The following is a 9,643-nucleotide window of genomic DNA, read 5'->3' as shown; positions in this document are numbered from 1 at the left end:
GTGCAACCGGGTCTAATCAGCCACTCTGAGATTATTGAATCCAACTGAAAAGAAATTAGCGTATTCCCCAAATACAAGCAACTCCACACACGAATCCCAAGTCACTGAAACCACTTCGACCATTTTTGCTACCACTTGTTTCTTTTTAGAAGCAGTTGAGACCTCTCTGATCACCTTATCTTTCAAATACTCGAAACACCAGACATCTAACCGATTGTTAGGCTATAAATACACACACACACACACAGCAGTCCCACATGTTTCCCGAAAGAAAACTGACTAGCAGGACTTGCTCAAAATACCATGCCATCAAAACTCCTGCTAATAGAATAAACACTACATGACCCACTGCAGTCTCATCTCATACATGGTCTCCAACAACCCATATTTTCCTCACCTCAAACACAATGTGGCTCGTTCACAGATAAAACCAACCCAAGACTCACAATAACTCGAACTGCGATAAACTAAACCCATTTATTACCCTTGGACCTTGTGATTGATGCCCTCAACATATAAATATCTCAATCCTTATTCCACTGGAACGAAAATCTCACACTGAACACATGCAAACCCTAATTCAGGATCTTACCCAAAACCAAATTAATACTCTGCTCCTACCCCGAGATCCCCGAATCTCCATTTGCATAATCCACCACAACTTCCCAACATCCCTTACCTAACTGATACATAACTACCCTTAAGCCAATCCCTGAGACTACCACTCTCACACATGGTCCAATAGAATAAACACTACATGAACCACTACAGTCTCATCTCATACCCGGTCTCCAATAACCCATATTTTCCTCATCTCAAACACGTTGTGGCTCATTAACATATAAAATCAACCCACGACACATCATAATAACTCGAACTGCCATCAACTAAACCCATCCATTACCCTTAGACCTTGCAATTGATGCCCTCAGCATATAAATATCTCAATCCTTATTCCACTGGAACGGAAATGTCACACTAAACACGTGCAAACCTTAATTCAGGATCTTAACCAAAACCAAATTGATACTCTACTCCTACCCTGAGATCCCCGAATATGCATTTGCATAATGCACCACAACTTCCCAACATCCCTTACTTAACCGATACATAACTACCGTTAAGCCAATCCCCGAGACTACCAGCTTCACACTTGGTCCAACGACCAGGTTCCCAAGAGATAAATATCAAGGCTACCCAGCCTAAACCATATCGCGTCAAATAATAGTTACCCGCATGTCCTGCAACTCAAGATCCAACCCTTGACTCAACAGTCTCTACCACTTCCAACGTGAATTTCCACAATCACCAAGCTCGCCTGCGGATCCCAAAGAACCTCATCCTAGAATAGAGAATAATTCCTTGACAACCCTGGACGGCATGCCCAAAACACGATCTGATCCCCCTTCCATGCTTGTGACCATCTCGTGAATAGTCTACTTCGAACAAATGAATACTACAATCCTATCACAGCCTAACACTACTTCCATCCAACCAAGCTTACCACCCATGGTCTCACCGCACTCAAACTATCATAAAGACATACCTCTCAAGCCAAATCCTATATCCCATCAAGAGTTCGGATCACACCTACATATTCTCACTGCTTACTATGCATGATCATGGCGATGCCGACCGACGATTGGGAGTTTCCTGAACTCCCACCAACACAACCTAGGCCAAAGCAGCCACTTGTTTCTCCCCTAATTGGGCTCAAAATTGCTCTTCCACCTCTTACACCTTATGGACTTCCGATCCATTCCCATCAATATGCATGACCCGCCCAAATCCACACCGAACAACACAAGCGCCCTATTGCTAGCCAAACATAATGATCACTTAGCTTTGGATATCCTGAAGATTACTCTTGTAATCTTAACCAATCAGATGATCCTAATCACTTCCCAAGCCACACTTTTACCAAATAAATCTGAAGGCGAATACAAATCTACTCCCATTGTAGTGATGTCTATGGACTTGTAAATGCTACAGGCTACCCCACAGTTTTGCAACACTCTCACCCCACCACAACTGTCCAAAACCATACTGTTGATCCATCAGATCAAACACGCCCAAAATCGATGTTGGAACCTGAAAGTGAACATCTAGCAATCCCAAGTACCTGTTCCGAAGCTTATTGGTTTCGAAGTGAAAAGTGCTCCAGAATCTGTCCGGAGCTGAAGAGATGAAGAGGAAGAATATTTTGAAGAGGAACACATTCCGGAGTGACACTCATGTCTGAAATGTATGCTAATTCGGGAGAACATATTTTTTGTGTTTTGTCATTTATTATCCTTGTATTGATGTAACGTTACATAGGAATTAGCCTTTTTTTCTATTCGACAATCAAAATGTCAGAAATAGTTCTATTGTCCAGTCCGATGTAAGTTACTCAGTTAATTCACTATAACATTCTCTCCTATATAAAGGAGCATTCAATACAAGTTTAAAACGAAACTTTTTCTCAACTTTTGGCATTTACTTAGTTATCTCAAATCTTTTTCAAACATTCTTCGTGTTCTTCATTTATTAGATTTACCTTGATCATTTACTCTAGTTCTTCATTTAATGCCTTGATCATTTGTTAAATATAATATCTAAGACTTGACTGGTCTTTCCAGTCTAGACTTGAACTTCTTATAGTAAGCAAACATTGATCATAGGCACTCATTCAAGGTTTGTATTCTCAATCCTTGTCCATGTGCAACTGATCAAATTCTAGTTCTCACAATTGGTATCAGAGCTTGAGTGGTTGTCCTTTGAATCCATAAGAGCAGATTATAATTGGTTTGAATATACCTTAGTATCTCAACCATTTCTTTGTTAAGGATAAAAGTTCTTCTATATAACATTTTTGCTCAAGATATCTTAACTTCAATGGCTGCTTCTAATACTCAACAAATGGTTTCAATGCAAATCAAAAAATAGTGTGGGTGGCCCTACACGTGCCCCATTACTAGTTGTGGAAGAATATGATCATTGGAAAGTTAGATTGGAAAGATTTCTTTTAGCCAAAGATAAAGGTGAAGAGATCTGGAGATCCGTGAAAGAAGGTCCTCATGTTCCTGTAAGAACCGTTGTAAGAGATGTTGCTGCTCAGCTTATGGGTCAAGATGAAAATTGTTTAGCCCCTATAACTGCAAATGACATTGAAAAGCTGCATGCAGACCAAGTTGCTTTCTCTGAAATGGTGTTTGGTGTTCCTCCTTCACTTTTCGAGCACATCAAGTTATGCAAATCAGCTAAAGAGATTTGGGACACACTTCAGGGCCTAATTGAAGGTTCGAAAAACAAGAAAGACAAGTGCCTTACTTTAGTTGTTAATGACTTTGACACCTTCACAACCACTCCTGGTGAATCTGTAGCCTCTGCCTCCAACCGTTACCGAATAGTGGTCAACATGGGATTGTCCGAACTCCCCTGGAGTACCATCTTAAATTCATCAATAGTCTTGGAAAAGGATGGGTAAATGTAAAATCTTTTCTTAAAAGTAATGGTTCATTGAAAAAGTTAAAGCTCTTACATCATTGTACTAATGCTTAGCCCTGAAACACGGGCGTTACAATTCTCTCCCCCTTAGGATGATTCCGTCCCGGAATCATGCATTAGCAAACAACTATGGGTAGCGACTCATCATGTCACTTTCTGTTTCTTAGGTGAGATTCGGCTCATTCGTATGTTTTGTAACATCCATAAATTTTACACCAAATTTAAACTTTTTCAATCATAAATAAAAACTAAATAGCATTGTTTACAAAATGTTTTCAAATCATTTTCCATCAGAGTGTCCCAAAATCATAACATAAGGATGAGGAGCGGTATGTTCACGCCTTCGCCTTTCCATGATCTCCTGAAGTACCTGAAACAATAAACTGAAAACTGTAAGCCCGAGGGCTTAGTGAGCTACCCCCAAAATACCAATATCACACTGTCAATACCATATCAGTAAAAATCAATCAATCAACATGCATACTGGGCCATCAGCCTGACTGGACCGCCCTACCGGGCCTACAGTCTGTCTAAATCTATCCCGAGCCTTCGGCATGACTGGTCCGCCATGTGGGCCTACAGTCTCCTTGGACCGCTCATTGGGTATATTGGCCTTCAGCACAAAGCAGGACTGCCTCAACCCAACCACAAGCAAATAACCATGTGCAATACCATCATATACAGGCATATGCAAACATCAAACCTATCTTTCACACTAATCATCAATCAAGAACACTCCTGTAACTAGAGTACCGACCTAACCGGTCACTAACATACCAATCCCTACGGATTATAAGAGCATAACATACTGTCTACCCAATTCCGATCTAACAGATCATAACCACATGTAGCATACCATAGCAATAACAACTAAAGGGCCGGCCTTGGTTCCGTAGACCCTATTGATATAGTGAAGATAACTCACCTCGCAGATGTCGACATGAAAGGTAAGCTCTAACTCTCGGATCACTTGACACAGGCTCCACCACCTATCATTATAGTACAACATACTCATAAGTCCTTAACCTTATAAGGTAATCCATAACCCACTAGTAAATCCCTGGTCAAAGTCAAAGTCCTCAGTCAAGGTCAACAATCCATGTTGACCTTAACTCGTCGAGTACCCTTGGCTACTCACCGAGTTCCCTGAAGTACATTCCAGCTCGCCGAGTCATTGGAGTGACTCATCGAGTTCCTTTGATTCTCGATTAAACTTTAAGGCCACCCGTCGAGTTTCCTCCTTGCAACTCGATAGATACACACTCATACATATCCAAGAGAAAACTCATCCGACTCACCGATTTGTTCTTCAAGTCGTCGAGTTTATGGCAATCTTCATCGGACTCGCCGAGTTGTTCATCCAACTCGTCGAGTTCACGGCCATCTTCATGTGACTCGCCGAGTCAACCTTGAGACTCGCCGAGTCCATTCATTCCTTTTTCCATATAGACTTATTTTGAGCCATGTAGTGGCTCCGAATCACAGATCCAAGCTTCTAGGGCATGCTTATCACGTAAAGTTGCAAACTTTACGTGCATTCATGGCTATAAAGGCTCTAAAAGCCTATTTTAAGTTCTTAATGGAACTTCATGCTCAAGAGGGACCTTAATCATGACCAAAACTGAAACTTTATGCTTCTAGAATCCAAGGAGGGTCCAGATCTGAAGTTACAACCTCAGATCTAGCCCATAGCTCATCTTTCCAACTTATTATCTCACCAAAAACCCTAAAACTCAACCAATAGAAGAGATTCACAAGGAAAAAGACGATGTGGTTACCTCCAGAAGATGATAACTGAGATAAGAGTTGATTCCCACACTCCACTTGCTCCAATCTCCTTCTCCTCCAAGCTTTCTCTCTCCACAGACCCTCTTTTCAAGTTTCAAACACACAATAGGCACACACACACACACACACAGATTAGGGTTTTAAGGGGCTTTCAAAGACTGCAAAGAGGCCAAAGGAGGCTAAGACTCCTTTAAACAGAGGTGCAAACCCCGGGATTTAGGGTTTCCACTGCCAGCTCCTACTCGCTGAGTCCCAACATGGACTTGCCGAGTAGGTCACTTAAAGCGCGATCTCATCCAGTTGCTACTCGAAAAGTAGGTAAACCAACTCTTTGAGTAGAGCTTAACTCAAAAAATATTATTTAAACAATACCTGAGAATCGGGGCGTTACAACTCTCCCCCACTTGAACTAGACTTCATCCTCGAAGTCTGCTGGAATAAACAATGTCGGGTAATGCTCGCGCATCTCCGCCTCCGGCTCCCATGTCCACTCGGATCCCTTCCGATGTTCCCACTGTATCTTTACTAAAGTTATTTCCTTGTTTCGCAGAATCTTCTTTTTCTTTTCCAAAATAGCCACAGGCCTCTCCACATAGTTCAAGCGCTCATCGACCTGAATGTCATCCAACGATACCACTGCCTCCTGATCCATAATGCATTTTCGTAATTGCGAAACATGAAATGTGTTGTGGATCCGACTAAGCTTCTTCGGAAGCTCTAGCCTATAAGCCACCCTGCCAATCCTGGCAATAATCCTGAATGGCCCAATGTAAAGGGGACCCAATTTTCCCCTCTTCCTGAAGCGGATCACACCCTTCCAGGGCGAGACCTTCAGGAGAACCATGTCACCCACCTGAAATTCTAGCTCAGATTGGCGTCGGTCGGCATAACTTTTCTGCCGACTCTGAGCGGTCTGCAGTCACTGTCTAATCTGCTGTATCATCTCGATAGTTTGTAGAACTACCTCAGTCCGACCCATCACCCTATTCCCAACCTCACCCCAGCAGACTGGGGTTCTGCACTTCCGCCCATACAATAGCTCGAAGGGCGGGGAGCTGATATTGGAATGATAGTTGTTGTTGTAGGCGAATTCTGCAAGCGGTAGGTGGGAATGCCAACTCCCACCAAAATCAATGACGCACGCCCTCAACATATCCTCGAGGGTCTGAATGGTCCGCTCACTTTGCCCATCAGTCTGCGAATGGAACGTTGTGCTAAAATGCAGTCTCGTACCTAGTTCCTCGTGGAACTTCTTCCAGAAACGGGAAGTAAACCTGACATCTCGAACGGAAACGATAGAAACTGGAACCCCATGGCGAGAGACAATCTCTCTGATGTACAGGTTGGCCAACTTCTCTGCCGACGAACTCTCCCGTATGGCTAGAAAATAGGCACTCTTGGTCAATCGATCCACGATGACCCATATAGGATTGAACCCCCCTTGTCGTTATCGGCAACTTCGTGATGAAATCCATCGCGATCCGTTCCCATTTCCACATGGGAATCTCCAGAGGCTGTAGCTTACCATGCGGCCTCTGATATTCGGCCTTGACCATCCTACAGGTCAAGCACCTCTCAACATACCAAGTGATATCTCGCTTTATGGCAGGCCACCAATAACTCGAACTCAAATCACGGTACATCTTGGTGGCTCCCGGGTGAATCGAAAAACGAGACTTATGAGCCTCCTCCATTACTGTCTGTCGGACCCCTCCGGACATCGGAACCCAAACCTGACCGTAATGGGTTAATAACCCGCAGCTATCTTGCGCAAACCGGGCGCTTTCTCCCTTAACCCTCTCAGTTTTCCAATTCTCTGGTCTTATACCCTCAACCTGACCATCCCTGAACAATCCCACCAGTGGGGAGTCCACCGCTATCCTCATACACCTGGCTAGGGTCGAGGACCCAACTGAATTGCGGCTTAGAGCATCCGTAACCACGTTCGCTCTACCAGGATGGTAAAGGATCTCACAATCATAGTCCTTGACCACATCCAGCCACCCGCACTGCCTCATGTTCAGGTTTGGCTGATCCATGATATGCCTCAAACTCTTATGATCCGTGTATATAGTACAACGGACCCCGTACAGATAGTGCCTCCAAATCTTGAGAGCGAAAACCACCACTCCCAACTCGAGATCTTGCGTGGGGTATCTCGTCAACCCATCAGTCTCGTGCGGCTTCAGCTGCCTCGATGCATAAGTTACTACTCGTCCCTTCTGCATGAGGACTGCCCCTAAACCTGTGATGGACGCATCACAAAACACCACGAAATCCTCAACTCCCTCGGGGAGTGTCAACACCGGCGCCTCGCATAAACATTGCCGAAGGGTCTCAAATTCCCTCTGCTGCTCAGGACCCCACCGGAAATCCACCCCCTTCCTCATTAGACGAGTGAGGGGTACGACAATCTTGGAGAAATCACGAATGAATCTCCGATAATACCCTACTAAACCCAAGAAACTCCTAATGTCTGAGGGGGATTTCGGAGTCTCCCACTGCATAACCGCCTCCACCTTGGTCGGATAGACCAAAATCCCCTCCTGGTTAACGAGATGTCCAAGGAACTGGACCTCTCGTAACCAAAACTTGCATTTCGAAAACTTGGCATACAGTCGTTCTCGCCTCAGAACCTCCAGCTGCTCCCTAAGATGTTCCTCATGCTGCTATCGAGTCTTGGAATACACCAAGATATCATCTATGAACACAAATACCGAGCGATCGAGCATCGGTCTGTAGACTCGGTTCATCAGATCCATGAACACCGTTGGCGCGTTGGTGAGCCCAAATGGTATCACCATGAACTCGTAATGACCATAACGAGTCCGAAACGCGGTCTTCTCCACGTCCTCCTCCCTCACCCTGACCTAGTGATATTCTGATCTCAAATCAATCTTGGAAACCCAAGATGCACCTTGCAGCTGATCGAAAAGGTCATCTATCCTCGGGAGTGGATAACGGTTCTTCACCGTTAACTTGTTCAGCTCCCTATAGTCAATGCACATCCTGTGTGAACCGTCCTTCTTCCTGATGAAAAGGATCGGTGCTCCCCAGGGTGAACTACTCGGACGAATAAACTACTTATCGAGCAGCTCCTACAACTGAGATGACAACTCCTGCATCTCTGGCGGTGCCAGTCGGTACGACACCAGGGCGATAGGGGCCATACTTGGCACTAGGTTAATCCTGAACTCAACCTGCCTCTCCGGAGGCACTCCGGGTAACTCCTCCGGAAACACATCAACAAAATCCCTCACCACCGGGACCTCAGAAACTGAGAGCTGCTCTCTAACCAGCGTGTCTACCACATACGCCAAATAATCGACACACCGATGCTGAATATACTGTCGAGCCCTGGCTGCCGAACAAAAACATGATCCCCACCTGGTGCCCTCACCATATACTACAAGTTCTCCCCCACTTGGGGTTCGAACCATCACCCGCTGTCCCTCACAGTCGATCATCACGCCAAAACGGCTAAACCAATCCATCCCTACAATCACGCACACTTCCCCCATGGGGATTGGAATCAAATCCATCAGGAAGGACACCCCGAAAATCTCCAAATCGCATCCTCGGTAGACCGAAGAAGCAGAAACCCTGTGCTCGTTGGCGATCGAAACTCGCAAAGGACACTTAAGATCATCTATCGGCACATTGAACCCTCTAGAGAAGGCCTGAGATACAAACGACCGAATCGCCCCTAGTCAAGTAATACCAAAGCGGGCAAAGAATTCACTAAAAACGTACATAATCAAAAGTACAATCAATAAGCATAACACAAATACAATAGCTGAGACAGAGAATAGAAACGTACCAGCAACCACATCTGGTGCTGACTTGGCCTCCTCGGCTGTGAGCTGGAAGGCGCGACCCTGAGCCTTTGGAGGCTCCACCTTGACTGGCCTCCCATCTCCAATCCTCACAATAGCGGGAGCGGAACCCTACGCCGGCTTGGCGGCAAGCTGCGGACAGTTGGTCTTCACATGACCAACCTAATGACAATGGTAACAAATCCTCATATCTTCTGGAGGGGCGGACTGATGGCAGTCCCTGGCATAGTGCCCCTCCTTGCCATATTTGTGTCACCCACCTCCTGATCTACAAACTCCTGAATGAACCCTACCACACTTTCCACATGTGCGACTCTGCTGACCCCCAGTCCGTGTATCAGCGGTCTTAGACCGCTTAGGCGCCGGTTGAGACTGTGCCGGTGCCTGACGCTGCTCCTTCAGCTGCAGCTGTATCTCCAACTCACGGCGCCTCGTGGCTTCCTGAAGATCTAGGAGGGTATCACATCGCTATGTAGACATAAACTATCGAATATCAGTCTTGAGCATACTCAGATAACAGGTCATCTGAG

This window comes from Lactuca sativa, chromosome 2 (genome assembly GCF_002870075.4).
Source record: "Lactuca sativa cultivar Salinas chromosome 2, Lsat_Salinas_v11, whole genome shotgun sequence".
NCBI classification, from domain to species: domain Eukaryota; kingdom Viridiplantae; phylum Streptophyta; class Magnoliopsida; order Asterales; family Asteraceae; genus Lactuca; species Lactuca sativa.
This window is presented reverse-complemented; position numbering follows the sequence as displayed.